The following is a 12718-nucleotide window of genomic DNA, read 5'->3' on the forward strand; positions in this document are numbered from 1 at the left end:
CATGTCAAAGGCTAGAGAGGTCAAAGATGATGAGGAAGGATAATAAACCATGGACACCGTCTCAAAGAATGTTACCTGTGACTTTAGGTCCATTTCGGTACTGTTTGGGGGTGGAAATCCAATTGGAAAGATTCAAACAAAGTTGTGGGGAAAATGGGCATAGATCTGGGAGATGGCAACACGTTCATGGACTTTTAAAGAGGAAAGGGAGGCTGGTATTTTCCAAGGTCAGAGGACCATTCACCCCTTGAGCCTGTTCTGCCATTCAATTAGATCATGGCTGATCTGTATCTTAACTCCCTCTACCCACCTTGGTAGAGGACTCAAGAACAATGTTCCCTCTAATTTTTGTGTGCGCGAGGTCCCTTTAAATTTGCTGCACGGCTGTGCATGCACGTGTCCTTTTCAACAGCATCAGCTGGTGAGCAGCCTGCGTGGGATCTCCCGAATGGCGCGCGGCCGCGCACCTTAGGGGGAACCTTGCTCAAGTGTTTTATTTGAGGGGGTGACAATAGCAGTTTTGAAAGTATGGGGAAAGTGCCTGACCAGATGGAACCATTTATAATGTCAGTGAGCATGGGTCCAGGAAGGGAAGAGAAGGTTGGTGGTCAGCATGTTAGTGGGAATGGGGTCAAGGGACATACGAACATACAAACGAATTGGGAGCAGGAGTAGGCCACTCGGCCCTTCGAGCCTGCTCCGCCATTGAATAAGATTATGGCTGATCCGATTACTCCACATTCCCGCCTACCCCCGATAACTTTTCATCCCCTTGCTTACCAAGAATCTATCTACCTCTGCCGTAAAAATATTCAAAGACTCTGCTTCCACCGCCCTCTGAGGAAGAGAGTTGCAAAGACTCACGACCCTCAGAGAAAAAAATGTCTTAAATGGGCGACCCCTTATTTTTAAACAGTGACCCCGAGTTCTAGATTCTCCCACAAGAGGAAACATCCTCTCCACATCCACCCTGTCCAGACCCCTCAGGATCTTATATGTTTCAATCATGTCACCTCTTACGCTTCTAAACTCCAGCGGATACAAGTCTAGCCTGTCCAACCTTTCCTCATAAGACAACCTGCCCATTCCAGGTATTAGTCTAGTAAACCTTCTCTGAACTGCTTCCAACGCATTTACATCCTTCCTTAAATAAGGAGACCAATACTGTACACAGTACTCCAGATGTGGTCTCACCAATGCCCTGTATAACTGAAGCAATAACCTCCCTACTTTTGTATTCTATTCCTCTCGCAATAAACAATAACATTCTATTAGCTTTCCTAATTACTTGCTGTACCTGCATACTAACCTTTTGCGATTCATGCACTAGGACACCCAGATCCCTCTGCATCTCAGAGCTCTGCAATCTCTCACCATTTAGATAATAATATGCTTCTTTTTTATTCTTCCTGCCAAAATGGACAACTTCACATTTTCCCACATTATACTCCATTTGCCAGATCTTTGCCCACTCACTTAACTTATCTATATCCCTTTGTAGCCTCCTTATGTCCTCTTCACAATTTACTTTCCTACCTATCTTTGTGTCATCAGCAAATTTAGCAACCATACCTTCAGTCCCTTCATCCAAGTCATTTATATAAATTGTAAAAAGTTGAGGCCCCAGCACCACTCGTTACATCTTGCCAATCAGAAAATTACACATTTATGCCTACTCTCTGTTTCCTGTTAGCTAGCCAATCTTCTATCCATGCCAATATGTTACCCCCTACACCATGAGCATTTATTTTCCGCAATAACCTTTGATGTGGCACCTTATCAAATGCCTTCTGGAAATCTAAGTACAGTACATCCACCGGTTGCCCTTTATCCATAGCACATGTTACTTCCTCAAAGAACTCCAATAAATTGGTTAAACATGATTTCCCTTTCACAAAACCTTGTTGACTCTGCCTGATTACTTTGAACTTTTCTAAATGCCCTGCTATAGCACCTTCAATAATAGCTTCTAACATCTTCCCTGTGACAGATGTTAAGCTAACTGGCCTGTAGTTTCCTGCTTTCTGTCTCCCTCCCTTTTTGAATAAAGGAGTTACATTCGCTATTTTCCAATCTCATGGAACCTTCCCCAAATCTAGGGAATTTTGGAAAATTAAAACCAACGTATCAACTATTTCACTAGCCACTTCTTTTAAGATCCTCGGATGAAGTCCATCAGGACCCGGGGACTTGTCAGCCCGCAGCTCCAACAATTTGCTCAGTACCACTTCCCTAGTGATTATAATTTTCTTGAATTCCTCCCTTCCATTTCCTGATTTACAGCTATTTCTGGGATGTTACATGTATCCTCTATAGTGAAGACCGATGCAAAATACCTGTTCAATTCAACTGCCATCTCCTTATTTTCCATTATTAATTCCCCAGACTCACTTTTTATAGATGTAAGAAGTCACACAACACCAGGTTATAGTCCAACAGCTTTATTTGAAATCACAAGCTTTCGGAGCGCTGCTCCTTCTTCAGGTGAAGTGGAGAAATGCATAAAGACACAGCTTATATAATCAGAGAATCATGTCAGATGTTTACAGGTAACCAGATTCTCTGACTATATAAGCTGTGTCTTTATGCATTTCTCCACTTCACCTGAAGAAGGAGCAGCGCTCCGAAAGCTTGTGATTTCAAATAAAGCTGTTGGACTATAACCTGGTGTTGTGTGACTTCTTACATTTGTCCACCCCAGTCCAACTCCGGCATCTCCACACCATGGCTACTATCGACACCACAAACTGCCGGCTCAAAGTGGAGAGGATCTCCAAGAAGATCGCGCATATCGACACAGACATCAAGTTTCTACAGAGATGCAAGAAAGCAGACAAGATCCCGAAAGGACTACAGATCACTAACCCACTCAAGTCGACCTACAACACAGACTACGCTGAGAGACTCTGCCGTCGTACCTCTCGCACACTCCTCAACCATCTCGTACACCAGCTCTACAGCAGACGCCGCAACCTCGAAACCGAGATGGAGTCCATGTTCTCAGCCTGTGCTCAGGATGCAGCAGACCAGCTACGAGACACCGCCAAACAAACAAGGCAACGGAACTATGCCACCTACATGCACACCAAGAACAGGAAGCTTGAGAAACTTGGCATCACCAGCAGCAGCAACCAAGCCTACCACAGTTGAAACCACAGGGAAATCCATCGTCAACCTGTCCGACCACACCCTTCAACCAGACGAAATTGAAGTTCTCAGCCGAGGGCTCAATTTCGGCCCCACCACCAAAATGGACCCCATCGGTCTCGCGGCAGACACAGAGGAATTCATCAGGAGAATGAGGCTCCGGGAATTCTTCCACAAATCCCAAGATGTCAGCAGCGAACCCAATGAGACAATCAATGATCCGGAACAGCAGACAGAGGGATCCGCAGTGCAGCAACCGAAGAAGAGAGTCAAATTGGACCCCTCCGGAGGGTCGCTGCCCTAAGCTTGACATGTATGCTCAAGCTGTCAGGAGATGCATCAACGCCAGATTCATCAGCCGCACTCACAAGACAGTCCAGAATGTCACCCGAGCACAACGCAACGCCATCCACGCTCTCAAGACCAACCACAACATCGTCATCAAACCAGCAGACAAAGGAGGTGCCATCGTCATACAGAACAGAACGGACTATTGCAAAGAAGTATACCGACAACTGGACAACCAGGAACACTACAGTTACCCGCAGATCCGACCAAAGAACACACCCGCCAACTCAACAGACTGATCAAAACCTTCGATCCAGACCTTCAAAGCATCCTACATGCTCTCATCCCACGTACTCCCCGCGTGGGAGACTTCTACTGCCTCCCAAAGATACACAAAGCCAACACACCTGGACGTCCTATCGCATCAGGCAACGGAACCCTGTGTGAGAACCTCTCTGGATATGTCGAGGGCATCCTGAAACCCATCGTACAGGGAACCCCCAGCTTCTGTCGCGACACTACAGACTTCTTACAGAAGCTCAGCACCCACGGACCAGTTGAACCAGGAACACTCCTCGCCACGATGGACGTCTCGGCACTCTACACCAGTATCCCCCACGATGACGGCATCGCTGCGACAGCCTCAGTACTCAACACCAACAACAGCCAATCTCCAGACGCCATCCTGCAACTCATCCGCTTCATCCTTGACCACAATGTCTTCACCTTCGACAACCAGTTCTTTACCCAAACACATGGAACAGCCATGGGGACCAAATTCGCACCCCAATACGCAAACATCTTCATGCACAAGTTCGAGCAAGACTTCTTCGCTGCACAGGATCTCCAACCAACGCTATACACCAGATACATCGACGACATTTTCTTCCTATGGACCCACGACGAAGAATCACTGAAAAGACTACACGATAACATCAACAAGTTCCATCCCACCATCAAACTCACCATGGACTACTCCTCAGAATCAGTCTCATTCCTGGACACACGAATCTCCATCAAAGACGGACACCTCAGCACTTCACTCTACCGCAAGCCCACGGACAACCTCACGATGCTTCACTTCTCCAGCTTCCACCCTAACCACGTTAAAGAAGCCATCCCCTATGGACAAGCCCTGCGAATACACAGGATCTGCTCAGACGAGGAACGCGATGGACACCTACAGACATTGAAAGACGCCCTTGTAAGAACGGGATATGACGCTCGACTCGTCGATCGACAGTTCCGACGGGCCACAGCGAAAAATCGCATAGACCTCCTCAGAAGACAAACACGGGACACAACCAACAGAGTACCCTTCGTCGTCCAATACTTCCCCGGAGCGGAGAAACTACGCCATGTTCTTCGCAGCCTTCAACATGTCATCGATGACGACGAACACCTCGCTAAGGCCATCCCCACGCCTCCACTACTCGCTTTCAAACAGCCGCCTAACCTCAAACAGACCATCGTTCGCAGCAAATTACCCAGCTTTCAGGAGAACAGCGACCACGACACCACACAACCCTGCCACAGCAACCTCTGCAAGACATGCCAGATCATCAACACAGATACAATCATCACACGTGAGGACACCACCCACCAGGTACATGGTACATACTCATGTGACTCGGCCAACGTTGTCCACCTCATACGTTGCAGGAAAGGATGCCCTGGAGCATGGTACATCGGCGAGACCATGCAGACACTGCGACAACGGATGAACGGACACCGCGCAACAATCACCAGGCAGGAGTGTTCCCTCCCAGTCGGGGAACACTTCAGCAATCAAGGACATTCAGCCTCCGATCTTCGGGTAAGCATTCTCCAAGGCGGCCTTCGAGACACACGACAACGCAAAATCATCGAGCAGAAACTGATAGCCAAGTTCCGCACCCATGAGGACGGCCTCAACAGAGATCTTGGGTTCATGTCACGCTACATGTAACCCCACCTGATGCAGGGTCATCCAGACTCGAGTCGACATTGGCTTGTTCTCGCTACACAGATGCGGCCGGACCTGCTGTGATTTCCAGCCAAAAAAAATGTTTTTTGCCTGTTTTTTTGTTTTTCATACAGACCCCAGCATCTGCAATATTTGACCCCTTGTGACCCCACCACATTGTTCTTTGATGTAATGTTTCCCTGACTGACCTGTTTGGACACCATTCACACCTTTGACTGCTGTGATTATCTCTCTGCCGAGGTGTGATAAATGGCAGTTGGAAAGGTTACCTGTAAACATCTGACATGATTCTCTGACTATATAAGCTGTGCCTTTATGCATTTCTCCACTTCACCTGAAGGAGGAGCAGCGCTCCGAAAGCTTGTGATTTCAAATAAAGCTGTTGGACTATAACCTGGTGTTGTGTGACTTCTTACATTTGTCCACCCCAGTCCAACTCCGGCATCTCCACACCACACTTTTTATAGGACCAACGCTCACTTTGTTACCTCTTTTCAGACCTGTCCGGAGCAGTTGGAGCACTACACCTAACAGCGTTTTGCCCGACTGGCATCGGAATGGGAGCTGCTTTGGAGGGCCACGTCCTCATGGCCGGACACTTTGAAGGGGCACAGAGACGGATGGAGAGGGGGGCCGGGATTGGCCAGAAGGAGGAGGGGCAATGGAGGTCGGCCAATCCGAGGGTACACTGCGAGGGTATTCAGGCAGCAGGTGTCATACCTTGCCATGTCGGAGGAGCAGTGTGTTCGAAGGCTCCGATTCGGTAAGGAGGTTGTAACTGAGCTGTGCCACCTGCTTGCTGAGGATCTGCAGCCGCATCTACGGTGCAGGACCTCTGTCGGTGGCCGTCAAAGTGACTGTTGCCCTCAATTTCTATGCCAGCGGATCCTTTCAGTCAGCCACTGGGGACATGGCGAATATCTCTCAGTTTGCAGTGCATTGTTGCATCCGGCAAGTGACAGCTGCCCTTTATAGAAGAAGGCGTCAATTCATCACCTTCCCTCTGACCCTGGAGAAGCAGGCGGAGCGCGCGCAGGGCTTCGCCACTATTGCGGACTTCCCAATGGTGCAGGGGGCGATTGATTGCACACACGTGGCTTTGCGGGCGCCATTACTGAATCCTGAGGACTTCCGCAACCGCAAGGGGTTCCACTCCCTCAATGTGCAGCTGGTCTGTGACCACCGCCAAATGATCATGGCAGTCAACGCCCAATTCCCAGGGAGCAGCCACGATGCGTTCATCCTGCGGCAGACCTCAGTTTGTGACCTTTTTGAGGGGCCGGCTCACCCACGAGGCTGGCTTCTTGGGGACAAGGGCTATCCTCTCTGCCCATGGCTCATGACACCACTCCGTTTGGCCGCCACCCCAGCAGAAGAGCTGTACAACAGCAGCCATCAGGCGACCAGGAACATTGTGGAGCACACTATTGGTGTACTCAAACAGCGTTTCCGTTGTCTAAACCATTCGGGGGGAGCCCTGCAGTACTTGCCGGAGCAAGTGGGTCACATCGTCGTCGTCTGCTGCATGCTCCACAACTTGGCCATTCGACGCACCCAGCCAATGCCAGCTGTCCCTCAAGGTCCAGCAGAGCAGGCGGATGAGGAGGCGGCGGCGGACGAGGAGGAGCATGCGGACGAGGAGGAGGAGGAAGATGGGAGGGCTCCTGAAAGTGGAAGGGCCATCCGTCCGAGGCTCATCAGGACTCGGTTCGCAAACCCCTCTGACGGAATGATGGGTGTCATTCGTCCTGCGCACTTCGGATCTTTCAAAGCCTCTGAAGGCCAGCATGACTGTAAATAGTAACGTGTACCATTGCAAATTAAAACTTTTCTTTATTGGCAAAAAAGTCCTTCCTTCCAGCATAACAACGTCATGTCAACAGAAACCATAACTAACAAAATAACAGTTAACTCTTCGGCAAAGCCGCAAAACTAAACAAACCATTTCCAACAATCACAACAGGTGAGGGAGTCCTTGAATTTGGCCAAAGAAACGTCTCAGCACCTCCCTCTACTGCTGGCCCCTTGATGGAGAACGACTTCTCTTTCGCGGTCAGCCCCTTCCCTCCCTGCTGCTCGTACGTAATTGAACCCCAGTGGCGGGGTCAAGGCTGGGGGACGCCTGCTGACTGTGTGGAAGCGCAGAAGCCCGAGGAACGGCCTGGACGACCTCTGGTCTTGGAGGGTGCGGAGGCTGGCTGCTTGATCTGGGCATGGCTGGAAGCAGTGTGCCCTGCAGGTGGTAGCAGCGTGCCCTGCAGGTGGTAGCAGCTGCACTGCAGACGTACCAGCGGTGGCATGAGCAATGGTCACCTGCCGAGAGAGGACACCTGCACCATGGTCAGACAACACACTGGCTCTCTGAGGGGACCGGTTCGGCTCATCCGCCACAATCAACTGCTCCACTGATTCCTGGCCTCGTATGGTACTGGAAGGGCCCGGGGTGATCCTAGCTGATGCAGATAGGGTGGCTGCAGTGAGAGTTCGCGTTGCCTCAATCTGGGTGGACGAGGCCAGCAAGTGACTGCGTGGCAGCAGTGAGGACCTGTGTGGCAGGTGCCAGTGCTTCGGAGAAGCCCTGGACAGTTCTTTCCATTGCTTCGGACAAGGCCGGAGCAGTCTGTTCCACTGCCTCGGACAAGCCCTGGACAGACTTTTCCAGGGATTGTCCGAAGCTCTGGACAGTCCTTTCCATAGCGGCCTCGAAGCCCTGGACAGTCCTCTCCATTGCTGCCCCGAAGCCCTGGACAGTCCTCTCCATTGCTGCTCCAAAGTCCAGCACACTCTTTGCCAGTGTTTCTATCAACTGAGGCATCCTCCCCACTGCAGCCATCAGCTCAGTGTGCCTGAGCCGGGCCTGGGTACTCATTTCAGCCAGGCTACGCACCTCCTCTGCACAGCAGTCATCGCTCCCTGCCTTGCCCTCTGGGGAGCCGGTGGCCGAACTTGCCTACCCCCCTTGCGTTGCTGCAGGCCGCTTGTTCCGGCAACTGGCTCATCATCAGAGCGCCGCCCCCCCCTCCCCTCCAGGGAACTACTATCCCCAGTCTGCAGATGTGTAGGCTCCCGAGGCTGGAACGGATGCTCCGGCTTCCTCCTGATCCTCGCCTCTGGAGGCACTGGCACTGGCAGCTTCAGGGCGCAGATCCCTAGTTGGTGATGCAGCATCTGAAAGCAGGGAGGTCGAAGAGTGGCTTTAGCAAAAGGACAAGTTGGCGGCAAGGCATGCCAGATTGCGGCAAGGCTCTGACATGGCTGCACACTGAGAAAGCATGCTGGCGGGGGGACCAAGTGGAAGGAGACAGCTGAAAAAGGTGAGAGCCTTACCCTCGCTGTCAACAATGGGGTCGGCAGCTGCAGTGGTAACAGGACCAGACAGACGTCCTCCAAGAATCTGGTGCACTCTCTCCTCGAGATCTGTGAGAGTGACCACTTGTGGAGGTCCGCCACCGGTTCGAAGCTGGTCCTTGCAGATCGTCGCCAGCTTGGACTGCAGGGGAAAGAAGGGGAAGTTCTGTTACATGATACCTTGAGTGATCATCTCATGCCGCCCATGGTGCAAGAGCCCTTACATGATGCCTTGAGTCAAATGTGCATGTGTGTGCCCAGAAAGGGCCATGGGTGCTTGCTGACAGATGGCCATTGGGGCATCATGGCTACAGGGTGCGCGAAGTCAGGTGCAGATGGAGGGAATCAGAAGTTTGCATAAACAGCACTCACCCTAACGACCAGAGTGAGGTTGTTGAATTTCTTCCTGCACTGAACAGCTCCTGGTCGCCATGCTGCTGGAGTTGACCCTCTGACAAGCATCCCTCCAAGCTCGGCGGTACTCCTTTTGATTCGGCCTCCTGCCATTGTCAGGATAGAGAACATCTCGACGGCGCTCCACTGCGGACACCAACTACTCCAGAGCCTCAGTGCTGAAGCGCTCTGCTCTCTGTCTCACCTTCTCCATCTTGACCAAGTTTTTTGCGCCAGAGAAGGGCGAGCGCCGATTCTGAGGCCTACAGGGCATTGAGTGTGGAAGCTGAGGCTGACTGACATACCCCTGTAAGAGCCGGCCGGCGCCTGGAAGTCTCGTGGTTATCGGTAATTGAGACCACCGCTGCGCCCGTCCGTGCTGATATTGGGTAGCGCCGGAAGTTTTGCGCCTTAGGAGGCCCGTGCAACGTCTGAATTCGCGCCTCAATCCCCTTTGGGGGCGATGCAACCCAATATCGCGCCAGGCGGCGATAAGTTTCGTCTGGCTATAAACTTTGCGCAGCGCCATTTCTAACGCCTCAAGCGGGGCTATCCCCAATTTCTAGGCCAGAGAGACTAACCAGGATGAGGGGAGAGATTGGGAGCCACTGTAACAGTCCAATCTCAGTACTTTGTTAAAGTGGAAGCAGAATAGAAGGATTTGAATTACAAGTGGATAGTGTAGCGACAAATTAAAGAAACATGCAAAAATCCATAATAATGGATGACTTTACTTTTACACCAGTCTATCTTTGGATAATTAATGTAAGTAGCAAAGAAGTTGCTTCCACAATGTGGCCAGGGCAGCCTGCTTTTCACTCAACAAGGATGTAGGAGTGATGGATCTAGTTCTAGGAAATGAAATGGGGCATGTAGTAGTGCAAGGCTGAAAATATCTAGGAAAAAGTGACCATAACATAATTAAGCTAAATAAAAATTAAAAATGGGTAGTCACTGATAAAGGTACTTGACTGGAAAAGAGAAGCTTCAAGATAAAAGCAAAATGAGACTAGATAAAACTGACAGTTAAAGGCACAAGATAGTGAATAGACAATGGGAAACTTTCAAACAGAAGATTAGGGTTAAAACTAGACACCCACATAAATGGAGTGCAAGTTTTTGAATGAGTAGAAAAATTAAAAGGAATATGGAAAATCTAGGGCCAATAACATAAAAAATTCAAGTATAGAAAATATAGAAGCAAAAAAGATTATAGATGGGCAGGAAACAAAATATTTTATAAACTTTTAAAAATAGTTAAAGAAAAGGTAGGGAAGATTAAAAATTAAAAAAGGAACCAAGAGGATGATAAAATGATAGATAATACATTGATTTATTAGATGCAGCTAATACAGGTTTGGAAAAGGCAAGTCATAGCTGACAAATGTTCATTAAGGAAACAACAATTTATAGATAAAAGGAAATGTAATGGATGTTGCAAAAGCTAAGGCTTACAAATCTCCAAGTGTGTGCAGGGGTACTGCTGGATTTTAACTAGCTAAAATCATGCAGTTTCCTCAGAGTATTGACTGGCTGCCTGTTAGGTAATAATTTTGCAGTTATTTGGAACCAAGTGGAATATGTCTCAGCTGTTAATGACAGCTCTATCTAACTAAGTCCCATCAATGAGCTAGGCTGGCTCATCAATCAATGGAGCACTGCAACCTGCTGGATCATGAGTTGGATTACTGCGTCTGCCATGAAGGTTTGACTCTGTTCCAGTGTTCCATTACCAGGTATGTCATTTTGACTCACACCAAGGATGATTACTTGTTGGTTATTAGACAATTGAGTTGTAGGCTAGGCAGAAAACAGATCAAATCAAATCAACTTTTATTGTCATTGTTAGTGCACAAGTGCAGTACAACGAAATGTAGGCTTGCGGCTCCCGAGAGTGTACATTTGGATTAAGACATTTAAACATTCAACATACATTTGGCTTGTAGTATATTAACATAAATATAACCATAATAAAGTGCATTGGCAGATGTGCAGGCTTTAGAGTTTATTTGTGGAGTTCAGTAGGATGACAGCCCTGGGAAAGAAGCTGTTCCTAAATCTGGTCGTACGGGTGCGAATGCATCTGTAGCGTCTCCCAGATGGCAGGAGGGCGAACAGACTGTGGCTGGGGTGGGTAGGGTCTTTGATGATGGACCGTGACCTCCGTAGACAGCGTTTCTGGTATATGTGCTCTATGGCCGGTAGCCGGGTGCCGGTAATGCGTTGGGCAGTTTTGACTACCCGCTGCAGGGCTTTCCGGTCATAGTAGCTACAGCTGCCATACCATACTGTGATAGTTTGTCAGGATGCTCTCTATAGTGCAGCGGTAAAAGTTAGAGAGGATCAGGGGTGACAGGTTACATCCCTTCAGCCTCCTTAGGAAATATAGGCGCTGCTGGGCCTTCTTCACCAGAGGAGGTGTTGAGGGACCAGGAGAGGTCTTCCGTGATGTGGACTCCGAGGAACTTAAAGCTGTCCACCCTTTCCACCACAGCCCCATTGATGTGGATGGGGGTGTGACTTCCGCCTTTGGACTTCCTGAAGTCCACAATGATTTCTTTGGTTTTCTTGGTGTTAAGGGCCAGGTTGTTCTCGGCGCACCACTTCACGAGCTGCTGGACCTCCTCCCTGTAGGCTGACTCATCGTTGTTGGTGATCTGGCCTACTACCGTGGTGTCATCCGCAAACTTGATGATGATGTTGGAACCATTAACAGCCACACAGTCGTGGGTGAAGAGGGAGTAGAGGAGGGGGCTCAGCACACATCCTTGTGGGGCCCCTGTGTTCAGGGTCGGGGAGGGGGAGGTGTGGTTACCTAATTTGACAGACTGGGGTCTGTTTGTTAGGAAGTCCAGGGTCCAGTTGCAGAGGGAAGTGTTCAGGCCAAGCGTTTGGAGGCCAGCTTGTTGGGGATGATAGTGTTGAATGCTGAGCTGTAGTCTGAACAGCATTCTGATGTAGGTCTCCTTACCATCTAGGTGATTCAGTGCCGAGTGTAGAGCAGGAACTCCTCACAACTGCATGTTGAACAGCAGAGTTCACCATAAAATGTGCAAGTGCATTACCAACATCCTCCTGTATGGGCATGTGACATAGCCCATTTAACAGTGGTTCCACCAATTGGAGGTGTAGCACTTCAGCAGCAGTTTTGTGCCTCTGTAATGCAATAGTAGGCACCTTCGATTTGAGTGTGTGCTCTCATACCCTGCCTCTCGGCAACACCTTTCAGCAGCTGTCCTCCCAAGTCTCAGTTTCCTCATTAGCTAGACAACTGACACCGGCCTTCAGTCTGGTGGAAGGACCTCTGCACAACAGTTTGCAATATTTGTGATCTAGACTCAAGTCCAAAGCTGCAAACCAGGCTCTCTCATGAATAGCTTAATCTCGGTCCTTATAAGCAGAGCTTTGAAAGAGAGATATGCCTACCATGAGAATAACTCTCTCTTCCCCACCTCCTCCCTGCCGCCCCACAGTGTTCAGTAACACGATGGCATATGTCAGTCATCTCCCTGCAACTATTTGCCATAAATGCACTGAACAGCTTCATCTTGGATCTCAGATATGGAGTGAAGGAAG

General features: G+C 49.5%; 1 protein-coding gene across 1 annotated transcript in view; it reads left to right on the top strand.

The window, feature by feature from the left end:
* LOC147105622 (uncharacterized) overlaps nucleotides 1–12718 on the top strand; it is a 53902-nt gene that overhangs the window by 34014 nt on the left and 7170 nt on the right. The window lies entirely within an intron of this gene.

The sequence above is a fragment of the Somniosus microcephalus genome, chromosome 17, assembly GCF_052327205.1.
Source record: "Somniosus microcephalus isolate GS21.2 chromosome 17, FLI_Smic_1.0, whole genome shotgun sequence".
Classification (NCBI taxonomy): domain Eukaryota; kingdom Metazoa; phylum Chordata; class Chondrichthyes; order Squaliformes; family Somniosidae; genus Somniosus; species Somniosus microcephalus.